At 32.6% G+C, this 13,934-nt stretch overlaps 1 long non-coding RNA gene and 1 pseudogene across 1 annotated transcript; both read left to right on the forward strand.

Moving 5' to 3' along the window:
* The first annotated feature begins 651 nt into the window (after window positions 1-651).
* LOC106402845 lies at window positions 652-4,364 on the forward strand (annotated as a pseudogene).
* Window positions 4,365-7,629: 3,265 nt separating this feature from the next.
* LOC125596225 lies at window positions 7,630-8,574 on the forward strand. Its single transcript, XR_007330962.1, has 2 exons — window positions 7,630-7,948; window positions 8,374-8,574. It is a non-coding gene; the product is annotated as an uncharacterized LOC125596225 (long non-coding RNA).
* Window positions 8,575-13,934: the final 5,360 nt, after the last annotated feature.

Consider the following 13,934-nt stretch of genomic DNA (forward strand, 5'->3'; position numbering starts at 1 on the left):
GATAAAAACTAAAGTTTTAATAAAAAATTACAATATCTTCAAACTAAAAAAAACTTATCAGTTCTTAATATGATTTTCTTGCATTTTTTCCTGCAAAATGATCCATCAAACTTTATAATCAAGGTTCTTGATCATATTCTTTTCAATGGGCAAGATAGCCAAACCATTTAATCTTTCTTGTGAGATAACAAATTGTCAAATTGATATATTTATAAGTAATAACACTGAAAATAATAGGCTTAAAATTTTGACAAAAATAGTAGGCCCCATACGTTTGTATCGAATGTTTTGGTTCAAGCCGGGCCTGACCTCAATTGTACATTACAAAAAAAATACAATTCTACTACACAAATTTGTAATTACACAAATCATAAAAGAAGCGTACGAAAATCTGGTCCGAACCAAAATGAACAAAATTCCATACATTTAATAACGAACTTAAGAATATATTGACAAAATATCAAATCCGCGCGAAGCGCGGACTTCCCCTAGTACTCTCTAAACTAAAAAAAAGAAGCACTAACTGATTCCAAATCTCCGAAAAATACACCTGTATTAACTCGTGATTCTTCCTAAATATAGAAATTTATTTTAAGCTAAAACCTTTCACTAATAACAACCTAAAAACATCTTTAATTATTAAGACAACAACGACCACCCAACGACAGAGAAAATAAATTCACCGACTGTAAAGAAAAACAACACACAACAATCAATCAAAGAAAGCAGACACATCTTCGAGATCAAACAAAACCAATCTCATTCATCGTCGCCTTCTCAACATGGCCGGAAGGGCAGCAATGCTCGTTAACCTCGGGACGGTTGTAATGACCGTTTTGACCCTGGCTAGTTTTGTCGAAGGCTTCGGTGTGAATTGGGGTAATATCGCATCACATCCGCTGAATCCTGACATTGTTGTTAGGATGCTTAAGGAGAACAAGATCAATAAAGTGAAGCTTTTTGACGCTGATTCATGGACGATGAATGCTTTGGCCGGTTCGGGCATGGAGGTTATGGTCGGAATCCCTAATAACCTTCTTGAAACTCTAGCTGATGATTACGGTAATGCTAAAGATTGGGTCAAAGAAAATATCACTGCTTACATGCGCAAGGATGGCGTCAACATCAAGTAACTTTACTAACATATTTTAAAATTCATTAGGCGTTAATCCATGTTGGGATCAGTCTTGTCTCAGTTAGATAGATGTCTAGACAACAACTTAAACCAATTAATTAATCCTTTTTGTTATCTGATTGATTTAAATACCGGATTTGAGATCATCCGTTTTTAGGTGATAAATGGCTTCTGCCACGTTTATATCTTAACCTTTTTTTTGTTTAAAACAAGTAGATGAATTGTTATAAACAAAAGCAAATTAAGCATGAAGAAAACAAAAACGCTTAAATAGAAAATAAATAAACACCCATATTATAGTTTGTATATTGATTATGAGAATAAAATATTTATAATTTCTTGGATCAATATATATAACCTCAAAATCAGATTTTTTTATATACTAAAGATTTTTTTCTAATCTTAAAAGACATACTGTTTGACTAATTCTTTCACACGATTGCCATGCTATGTAGGTACGTGGCTGTGGGGAACGAGCCGTTCTTGTCAGCATACAATGGATCATACTTGAAAACAACGTTTCCAGCTTTAAAGAACATTCACAGAGCGTTGAAAGAGGCCGGACATACCGATGTAATGAAAGCCACGATCCCACAAAACGCTGAAGTTTACCAATCAGCTAACGACAAGCCATCAGAAGGCGATTTCCGCAGCGATGTTAAGCAAATAATGCTCGACATCGTCAAGTTCTTCCATGATAATGATTTGCCTTTCACCGTCAACATTTACCCTTTCCTTAGTCTTTATCTGAACCAACATTTTCCCGTCGAATATGCATTTTTCGATGGTAATGGTCAGACCATTCCTGATAACGGAAAGAATTACGATAACGTGTTTGATGCGAATTACGACACGCTGGTTTACGCGTTGAATAAAGCTGGGATTAAAGATATGAAGATTATCGTTGGAGAGGTAACTTGATAAGCAAGTTGTTGATTATTAGATATGTCTATCAAGAATATTGATAGCGTTTCTTAAAAAAAAAAATTCTTTTATCTATAGGTTGGGTGGCCAACGGATGGTCATAAATATGCGACGCCGAAGCTAGCAGAGAAGTTCTATGCAGGACTTATGAAAAACTTGCTAAGGACGTTGGGACTCCACTGAGACCTGAGAAATTAGAAGTTTATCTCTTTGGTTTACTCGACGAAGACATGAAGAGTATTCTTCCTGGACCATTTGAAAGACATTGGGGAATCTTCAGGTAATAGCTATTCAAACGTATATATATCGAGTTTCTTAATTTTTTCTTAACTGATTTCGTCACGCTCTAATAGTCTAATAGCATGCATGCGTTACAAATCATTACGGCAATCATTTATCAAAAGATTCAAAACCAATTCTAGCATCTAGAGTATTTTTGCAGAAACTTTTTAGTGTTTGATGTGTTTCCTTGTTCTGTTATTTCACTATTTCGATGTTCTATTATTCCACTCATCACATTATCATCATTACCAGTAAACTACTATTTTATAACCACTTATGTTATACTATGCTTAAACTATTACAACAAAAAAAATTATACCATGCATGTATTAAGATATAATGAGGAAAAATAAAACATCATCCATTGAGTTCTCGTTATATTCAATATATTTTCAACAGATACGATGGAACACCGAAGTTTATGTTAGATTTCACGGGACAAGGACGCAAGATCGTACCCGTGGCAGAAAAAGGTGTGCAATACTTAGATAAGCAATGCTGCAATGGTGCGTTGTAAACAAAGACACGATCAATCTAGATGAAGTTGGTCCGGACCTAGACTATGCGTGTTACCATGGTGACTGCACCGCGATGCTTTACGGGTCCACATGTAGTAACCTCGACAAAATCCAAAACATATCATACGCATTTAACATGTTTTTCCAGATTCAGGGCCAAGACGTTAGGGCTTGCGATTTCAGAGGATCTGCTATGATTACTAAGAACAATGCATCCGTCGGAAGTTGCTTGTTCCCTATTCAGATCGTCAGTGGAAGTGGTGATTTCAGGATCAGCTATGTGTTCGGAAGATTCATTGTCGCTGGACTTATTCTTCTTGGATTAGTCACAGCTATATAATTTGTTTGCTTGTTTTTTCACAGTTTTGGGATACTTACTATATTCGGTTAATTGTTATATGTTTGTTTGATAACATTTGAGTTAGTACTCCTATATGTTTAATAGATTGACATAATCAAATCATATCTCGTTTATTGTTATTTTTCGTTTGAGTTTTTTTAATAGTTTTTTTCGTTTGAAGGTAGTATGAATCAGATAAAAGTTCTAATTAAAGTTAGTATGAATCGTAGTACAAAATTAGAAATAATACAAAAATTAACAGAAAAGCTAGGTTGGATTCTTTGTTTGAGATGGGGTATCGATTCCATATAGGACTTCTCTTGAAAAAATCCAAGGTTGGATCATCGTATATCTTGGATTGTAAACACTTAACATGTGTTACTGAAAAAAAAACAAATATAACCATTTGATATATTAGGTTTAATAGCTGGTTGTGGCTAATCTGATAACCATATGTTTCAACATTTGTTAATAAGAATTCTAGTATTAAAATAATTATTGGTTTCATAAGAATCGATATTTTATATATTTATTGACAATTATGATGTGTTTTCTAATGCACTTCTATATGATATTTTATTTTTGATTAGCATCGCATAGTATATACACAAATAAGAAAGTAAATTACAAAAACATTTAATAATTTATTTTGTGTAGAAATTTTCAAATCTATTATAAAACCGACGAAAAAATCATAGATTGTAAGCGCTAACTTTAAAACAAATGTTTCGGTTTAATAAAAATCAAACTTTGGAACTTTCTTCCAAATTAGATTTCAAGGAATATAAGTATCACTGTTATATAATAAAATATAGTACTTTTTAGCATAAAGAAAGATGCACTTATTTTTTCTAATAGGGTCGGCGTTCATGAATATACACCTCTATCACTTTCACTCTTTTTTTTTTGCCGGCCTCCATCGCTTTCAAAATTAAAAGCAATACAAAAAAAATTAACATATGTAATTTCATTTGAACCTCACACTGGCACATTCCTTCACTCTTGACCAGCCGCCCGCCTGTTTCAGTCCTTCCTTGACAATATAGGATTTTTTTTCCTCTGCTTAAACTTACACATGACTCATAGTTTCTAAAGACCATCCTATTTCAGTTAAAGAAAACCCTACATATTACTAGATGATTTCAATATTCTTAACCATTTGCATGTAATCTTTATACGATATTACATCACATGAATTTATAACAAAGCCATATCACATAATAAAAAGCCACATCACATGTTTTCTGTTAATATTTATGTTTTAACACAATAAAGAGCAACTACTATATTGTGGTTAAAAACAATTAATAGTGGCACCAGGAAATTTCACCTTACCTTCAAGACAAGATTAAAGACCAATTTGAATCGTTGACTTAGGAAATTTTGGTCACTGTGGTCAGTGAGTGTAATAATATATCCTCGATACCTTGCTTAGCTATGAGCCATAACTTTTGTAAGGAAACACAACGAATCATAAGAAAACAGATGTAATCTTTTGTCAACCATGTCCATAAGAAACACGTTTCCTATCAAAAATGGACAGGAACTGTTTGATTTTTAAGTTTTTAATTTTTTTGAAACATATTGATGTATTTAATTATGGTACAATCAGTCTATAGGTAACCATTCTTTTACATTTGCATAAATAGATTGGACCGGATAGCCAAAATTTTTGCTTAAAAAAATTTTTAAACCAAAGTTAGGCCAGACACTCAAACTTAAGCTTTATCACAGTATCTCTAAAAAACATAGTTACATTTTCAGAATCCACGTTACCGAACACTAACTATGACGTCCGTGGACCTTATGCTCGTACGGGGACCTCAAGCTCTATATCCAAAACTCATTACTTAAACCGAAGCTTACTTTTCACCACCATGGATAGTCTCTCCATACGTCATTAGAATGACGTCATCTTCCTCTTCTTTCACACGTGGTGCTGAAGCACCTTTCTAGTAACCACGCTGAAATTGCTTGTAAATGTTTATTAATCTTATCTCTTAATTATCTTTCCTTACAACATAAAAATAAAAACTTTCGTAATATATTTGTAAGTTTATCAGTGAAAGATGCTGAGACGAAGGACCCGCCGAGTCATCGAGTTGCATTTAGTACGAGATCAAAGATTGATGTGATGGATGATGGTTATAAATGGAGGAAGTATGGGAAGAAATCTGTCAAGAACAACATTAACAAGAGGTAATTAATTAATAAAATAGTTTAATTGCTCATTTCATCTCATTAAGTTGTTGATTTATAATATTTTATTTAGTTGTTTTTAGAAATTAACATGTGGTTGATTGAACATTTTCTATCATCATCTTATAAATCTAGTGTTATAGAATGATGACTAATTAATTAGATCACATAGTGATTTGAATACTGTTTAATGGTCTTTTATTCAGGTCCGTCTCAAGTATTGTATGGGCCCTGCTTATATTATCTACCAACCCACTTCACTTGTATCAAACTACATATCACACATATGCATATATATTTTTGTATGTTTTTGTTTTTATACAGACATACCTTTGTAACTGATTAGTGATAAACTGACTAAAATCCATGGGTCATTCATCATCTAGATCTTATTTTGGCTCATGTATCATAGATAAAAGCACAAAAAACAAATCGCCCACATGTGTATATTCAATACATATATGGAGATCAGTCTGGATTTTTTTATTTATAAAAGTAACTAAGCTAATTAAGGGTGAATGAATGGTGTGAATATGTATATAGGAATTATTACAAATGCTCAAGTGAAGGTTGCATGGTGAAGAATATGTATATAGGAATTATTACAAACTAGATAAGGCCCGTGCGTTGCAACGGGTTTGTTTGATGTTTTAATAAAAACATAAAAATAATAAATCATTTTATTATAGATTGAGGATTTTTTTTTTTGTTTGCATAAGCTGTGAGATATTTATTTATAATTACAAACTCATTTACACACATAAATCCCTATTAGTATTTGTATTTATAATCATGGTGCATAAGTAAATTGTTATCAACTTTGTATTTAAGGTTAGAGAAAACACTCATACCTAAAAATTTAAACCAAACTCAACCAAAGTAAAAATTAAAATGAAAAAATTGAAAGCTAAATAAGGTCAATCTAGTTAGTGACAATATTATACGGGAAATTACCAAAAATACCACATTCTTAATACCACTTTTGTTCTCACTTTTAAAAAGAAAAAAAAACACTTATAATCCTAAGGTTAACTAATCTAGACTAAGGGTTTAGAATTGAGGGGTGGGGTAGGTTTTAGGAATATGAAATTTAAGATTCTAATAAATATATAAATAAATAATTAATTTGTTTAATTTTTTTTTGTGTTAACTAAATATAGTTAACTCATAGAAGTTAACATAAATATATATATGTTAACTAATACCGAGATTCATAAACTTCATTATTCATTTAAGAATTTTCAATCATATGGCCAAGATTAACCGAGCAACCATTATCATAGCTGAAACTAATAGAAATAATAAAAATTAGTATATTAAATTTTCTTCAACTAATTAGAGTTAACTAATAAAATAAACATCCAAATCTTTTTATTAGAATTTAGTTCAGAAGATGCTGATTCGAAAATTACACTTTGATATCTCTTGCTAAAAGACTTTCATGATAATAACAATACTATCACATTTCACAGCGCGATATATATCTTCAAATAGTTATACTTGTCCGGCTCACAATGTTGCTTTTATTTCAATTTCAATTTCACTATATAGAATAGAGTTTTTGTAGAAAAAAAAAGGAAAAAAAAACTGAAATTGCTTAATGAAATTGGATTAATAATTCATAGAGAAAAAATGCTACAGTTATTTATAGAAAAATATCTCTTTAACAATTAAGTTAGAGTAATTATTTGAACATCGGTTTTTTCATATTATTGATATACTAATTACACATCTGTAACAAAAAAGGTTATATATATATATATATATATATATATATGTATATAAATGCATGAATGTTATCATCAAATTAATAATTTCTTGTATCTTTAAGTTGAGTAAAATCTTTGTAGTTGAAATCAAATTTTTTTCACAGAGTATTTGAGGTAATGGTTGTTTCACACATATGCAGTTGTTGTTTTCTCAATCACTCTTATCTGAAATTTATGATCGGAGACTTTATAGTTCTTGCTGTAATCCTTTCAGTTCCAAAAAAAAGAATAATTGTAATCTTTTTTGGATTATGATTTCTTAAACATAAAATTTACTATTTTAATAAGAAAGTTTATTATTATTTGGAAATATTTGAAATACTTGTTTTACATTTTTTGTTTAGATTCGAAGAAAAAGAAAACTACAATTAAACAGTCTTTAACAATTTTATTTTGTAGAAGATTTTATAAAAGGATAATTACTATCAAACAAATTTTTACAATTATATTTTATTTATGATTTTAGAAAACGAAAATTAGTATTAAGTAAATTATTATACTTTTTTTTGTTTAAGAATTGTAAAAAGGAAAAAAAAATTAGAAAAAGGAAATTATTGTCATATCGAACTCGATCGGTTTCTAATCTCGATTTTGATCTTAGATTATCACTCTAGCTTGATCTCGATCTATTTCATAGTTAATGGATGGTTGTGTTCGTCTTTGTATGTAGTGAACCCGGATCGTTTTCCTTCAATTGGAGGAAGAAGATCGCACCACCAAGGAGCTGTTGGTGGTTATTCTCCTCCTCTTCGCCGGAATGTCACCGTGCTTCCAGATAAAGGTATATCTCCAATCTTTTGAAAACTATCTTTTAGATCTGAAGAATTTGTACTAGTCTGGTTAAATTATCTCTAGAGTATCCCGGTTGGTGTCATATATATTCTTAGATCTGACATTTAGATCATCTCTGAGCTGAGCTAGTTCAATTTCATATTCTCTTCGTATGCAGTGACGATCATGGATCGTTTCCCATCTCCATTATTTAGTAGTCTGGTTAAATGATATGTTATAGTATCTCGATTGGTTTCATATATACTCTTATACTCTTAGATCTGACATTTATATAATCTCTGAGCGAGCTCATCTCGATCAGTATCATTTTTAATGATTCGAGTTCTCCTCTGTACGTCTTCTTCTTTTTTGATTCATTTCTTATTCGTTTTGAACAATTGTATTGATTAAAATTGTTGTTTCTTCTCTTTGTAGGAAACCTGAAAGATGCTTCTTGGGAAACTTGAGATTCTTCGTATGGAACACGTTTTACTCTGCTTGCATATTTTTTTGCTGAACGTTATAATGTTGCTTAACGTATTTTGTGTTGTTATGCAATTATCCCTAAATACCTACTTTATACTTCGTGTAAAATGATATTTTAACAGCGGTTGAAATTTTTAATTGTTTTTGTTCTGGAGTCTGTAGAACTAGAAAAAAAAAAATCTTAGTAGGTTGTTGACATAATTTATCATTTTCTCTAACTACGTTTCCTACTTTTGTCTTTACTCATTGGTTTCTTTTTACTTTCTAATAATTCCAAAGTTTCCCTTTTCTTTTCCTGTGATTTTCATTCTATAATTATATATCTCAATGAGCATTTTCAACAATAATTGATTTAAGTTTTGAATTCGTTTGGTAATTTATGACATTTTATTAACATAACCATTTCTAACTTCATATCAATGTTAAAATGAAATCTATAATTTGTTTTTGTTGGTTCTATTTCCAAATTATATGACAGCTTAAAATCTCATAAACCTGGGTTGAAAAAAGAGAGAAAAACCTAAAAACTCCTAAAACCATTTTCCCGACATTTCTATGCCCAGTTGAAAAATCGGATGAATCTTTTTAATAAAGTCAAATGACAATATGGTCGAATGGTACAGTGAATGTAGAAAAATGATAAATCTTCTAAGTTTGATATCTATTATTTTAAATTTATTTATTTGTGTGATCAATCAATATAAATATTTAATTTTCATTGTAATTAATCAGATCCGACTGGCACTGACAAGTATCCTAGTTATTAAAAAAAAAAAGAATAAAATAAAGATAGTTAATAGTGTGCTCAGACTAGAACCTAGGAGTATCTCTCAGAAGTCTGAACCATATGCTTTACTCATTGGTTTCTTTTTTGTTTCTAGTAGTAATTCCAAAGTTTCCCTTTTCTTTTCCTGCGATTTTCATTCTTTAATTCTATATCTCCAGTCATGTCTGATGAATAAAAGTACTGTCCAAAGAAAGTCCATAACATCATTAATCAACCCAAATAAGTTCAAACAAAATGACCAAAGATGATAAAATGTACATCATTATCGACAATATACATAACCTCGTTTCTACTGAAATCTAGTAGCCTATTAACCGAATTAGATATCCTTGTCACATTCCTTGTTGTATCTAACCTCACCACGGTACTCCTAGTCTGATTTTGTCTCTACTTTGATTGTACTCACACTCCAAAAGCATTACATCAATCATTTTCCTTCCCTTTTAACCGCAATTCTCCTCGTACTAGTTGAGACCTCGTATCGTTGCCTCTATAAAAAAAAACACCATCGTAGCCACAGGTTCTTCGCTGTGTTTGGTTTAATGAGACCAACCCCATAACATGTTCAAATGCGAATGTGAAGACCAAACCACACCAAATTCCCAAGTAGATTAGGTCCCAACCAATTCCAGAAGCAGACCCGCGTACAATCCAACAGGGACCAAACACACAATGAGAGACCAAATACCTAACTTCTTTTTTTTTTTTTTTTTTTTTTTTTTTAAACTGTATAGGTTGAACTTTTTATAGTGACTGGGCTCACCCCGAAGGGCCACCTCGCCAGAAACCGTATCCCACGTTCAGTACTGGCCGTAGCCCACCTGACGCAGAGTTTTTTTAGCTAACCCAGTTCCACCCCGCTTTCTCCGAGTATCGAACTGGTGACCTCGGGTAGTCGTGTGTGAAAAACATTCAGTACTGCCGCTAGGCCACCTGACGTTCTCAAAAACTGTATAGGTTGAACTTTTTATAGTGACTGGGCTCACCCCGAAGGGCCACCTCGCCAGAAACCGTATCCCACGTTCAGTACTGGCCGTAGCCCACCTGACGCAGGGGTTTTTTAGCTAACCCAGTTCCACCCCACTTTCCCCGAGTATCGAACTGGTGACCTCGGGTAGTCGTGTGTGAAAAACATTCAGTACTGCCGCTAGGCCACCTGACGTTCTCCCAGATACCTAACTTCATTGTCTATTTATCTTTATATTACCTTTGTTGGCTCAGCTTGGAACGCTGGTGATGGAAAGCAATTTTGTAGCGCCGAGCCCGATCCTCAGAGCGTGGCAGAGGCTAGAACAGAGTTGGCAAAATCCAAACAGTTTTTCGTATTTCAACGATGTTCAACCTCTTTCTGTTTCCTTCCAAGTATCATACTCTGAGGAGCCATAGAGACAAACAACCAATAATAATTGAGAACAAAGAGATAAAATTGAAAGTGTGATAGATAGAGAAAACTTTTTAGATTAACCTAATCCCTTTTTTTTAATAGTAAGTATTCCATAATACCTCCTATCTCCCTTCTGTGAAATCCCCATTCAATATCAAAAATCGAATCCCATTGATAACCAAATTTCGAATCCAATTTCTGAGTCATCAAAAAAAAGATCCACAATCCATATAATCTCTTTAACATTATCACCAGAATACCTTTTGTGATTCTGTAATTTCGTCTTGATGTTGACTAAATCTAGATCTCTTTTCTTTAAATTCGGATCCGTTCTGATACTCCCGGATTCGAGTTAGCATATCTATCTATCAAGTTAATTCTTGTTTGCGGAGCTACATCAAATTGATTTTTTTTAAAGGAAATATTTTTTGGGTAGACTTATTATTTTAAAATGTTAAATTAAATGATGATTTGATAGGTTTATTGATATTTTATTTTTTCAAGAAGATTTTCAATATTGTGAAGCTTAACTTTAAAAATCCAATGTGATTTCAATTATTCTAGACTTTATTTTTAAAACATTTGTATCCTTTAAACAATGATTTGTTATTTTTATATTAATTTTCTAAAATAGTATACGGAGTATTTCTACTAAATAGACTATTTTCAAGTTTTTATCCTAAAAATAGATCACAAAGAAGAAAATGACAAAAATGTTTTATTTAATAGGTAAAAAGATCTTAATACCTTAGATATATAAATACAAATAAATAAATAAAAAAGAAAAAAAATATAAATATTTTTTTATAGTTTCAAATTATATGTTTTCAAATTCGAATTTTTTTTTATCAATTTTTTTTGTGATTTGAAATACTTTTTAAAATTATTTTTTAAATCTTTATTTTCAAATTTTTAATACTTACTTTTTATTTTATAAAATTTTAAAACTTAATCTCAAATCTCCACCTCTTAACTAAGGTTTGGATAAGTTAACTCTAAATGTATAAGTGTATATTTGTTTTTTTAATGAAATATTTTGGTCATTTTTATCCTAGTGTATATATGTGACAAAAAAAATTTTAACGCTATTCTAACGTATTTCTCTAGTATATATTTCACATTGATTCTTTTTATTTTAAAGTTCTGTTTCTTTTAGTGCGTAAGAAATCTACATCAACATTGCTTCGATTTTGACTATTAATATAATTTATGAGGTAAATTATAGTTATACAACTATACGATTTTTATAATATAATTAACTTTAATATTTTCATAGCTATAGTGCTATATAAATATGTAATTGCTATATTATATGATTTTAATCATACATATTTTACTGATGTCGGCTAACATATTATATTATCATTTCTAGAATGGTTAATTATGCTATAAAAATATACTTTTATAGTAGTTAATTTAATTTTAAAACTATATTTTATACAAAAACAATCAATAAAAAGTAAAATATATAAAATCTATACTATATTAAAAGGGATATATGAGCTCCATTGAGCCTATCCACCTCAGCATGGAAAATCATCCAATAGGATGAGTTCTTTTTGCCATGTCATTCGTTCATTCACACAACACACGGACCTCTCCGTTTCGTCTTCCTCCCATTACACCACTTTCGATTCTCCTTCGCTTCCACATCTAAGTCTCATAAAGTTCATTTGCTTATCATAAAGTATCATCTAGCATCGAGCGAATCATCTTTCACGTTTCAATCGAATCCACACGGTGTTTCTGGTTCAGCCTCGAGATCGAACCGGAAACCGCCGTTGAAGATCGAGCCGCCGAACAGAACCGAGTGGATCCAATTCGCAACCGCAAATCCCCAGCCAGAGCAGCTTCCCGTACATGTGTCCGCGGAAGAGAAGATGCATTACAGAGGAGTGAGGATGAGGCCGTGGGTGAAATTCGCGGCGGAGATCCGAGATCCGAACCGTCGGGGAACTAGGGTTTCGCTCGGGACGTTTGACACGGAGATCGAAGCCGCTAGGGCTTACGACCAAGCAGCGTTTAAACTTCGAGGGTCTAAGGCCATTGTGAATTTCCCGCTTGAGGTAGGGACGTGGAATCAACACACTGACGTTGGACAGAACAAACGGAAGCGAGACGGAGAGGAAGAACATACTTTTACGACAACCCGTTGCACCGGAGAAACCGTTCTCTCCAACCACCACCTTTCCCCGCCGATCTCGCCGACGTCCATCGCTCATCTCGCGAGAAAGCAAACAATCGGATCTTTACTTTCTTACTCAACCTATATTAAGAGGCTTGAGGTCCGTCAATTCATATAATGAGATTAATAGCCATTTTATGTTGTTTGCTAATATGAAAAATGTCTCTTTAGGCATTACATCATCCATTCACAGCTCCTAGGCCTGAATATATGGATGACTTACCTTCTGCACGAGCTCTTGCCTATGACATGGTCTATAATGGCGTCGAGGTACATAAACAGCTTGGCCATTTTACTTTTTCATGGAACAATGTTTTTGGAGATTGTTTTGATACACTGTCTTGATGTATACTAGATTGGTGGAGAAAGTTTAAGGATATATAAGCGGGATGTCCAAGAAAAGGTTCTAGAGATCATTGGCATCTCAAGAGGTTATAATCACTTTGTTTGATTGATTATTACAGAAAAGCCTTTTCTCATGCTGTTTTCTACAAACAGGCTGAAGCAAAGTTTGGCTATCTTCTGGAGGCTCTTGACATGGGTGCTCCTCCTCATGGTATGTCAATAACTTGATGCCACTCTTGTGATGATGATGATGATGATGATGAACAAGATTGTTCAAGCATGATTGTTTGCAGGTGGAATTGCTAATGGATTAGATAGGATGGTAATGATGCTGGCAGGTGCGAGTTCCATAAGGGATGTAATAGCTTTCCCAAAGACAACCACTGCGCAATGTGCACTAACCAGAACTCCCTCGGAAGTCGATCCAAAGCAGCTCCAATATCTCTCCATCCGCACCAACTAATAGCGATCTCATCACAAGCATCATTTATGTCTTTAATGCTATGAGAAGAGGAGTAAGTAGAGATGTGGTAGTGGTATATCTCACCTTTACTAACCTGGTTCATGTGATTGATTACACATGAAACTCATCACTTGCATCAAATTCTCTTTACTTTTTTTGGTTTTGTTTTATTATTCTGACAAAGTCTTCTTGCAGACTAAGGTATTGGTTTAGAGCAAAGGGAAAGCTTTCTGATGACCAAGCCTTGCATCGGTAAGTACCTCCACCATCTACTTCATATGTGTAAATCACCTGAACCATAGCTATTATTCGTTTGGTAACATCCCTCTCAGCGTCTAAAAAAAGC

This window comes from Brassica napus, unplaced genomic scaffold, assembly GCF_020379485.1.
Source record: "Brassica napus cultivar Da-Ae unplaced genomic scaffold, Da-Ae ScsIHWf_1155;HRSCAF=1643, whole genome shotgun sequence".
NCBI lineage: Eukaryota > Viridiplantae > Streptophyta > Magnoliopsida > Brassicales > Brassicaceae > Brassica > Brassica napus.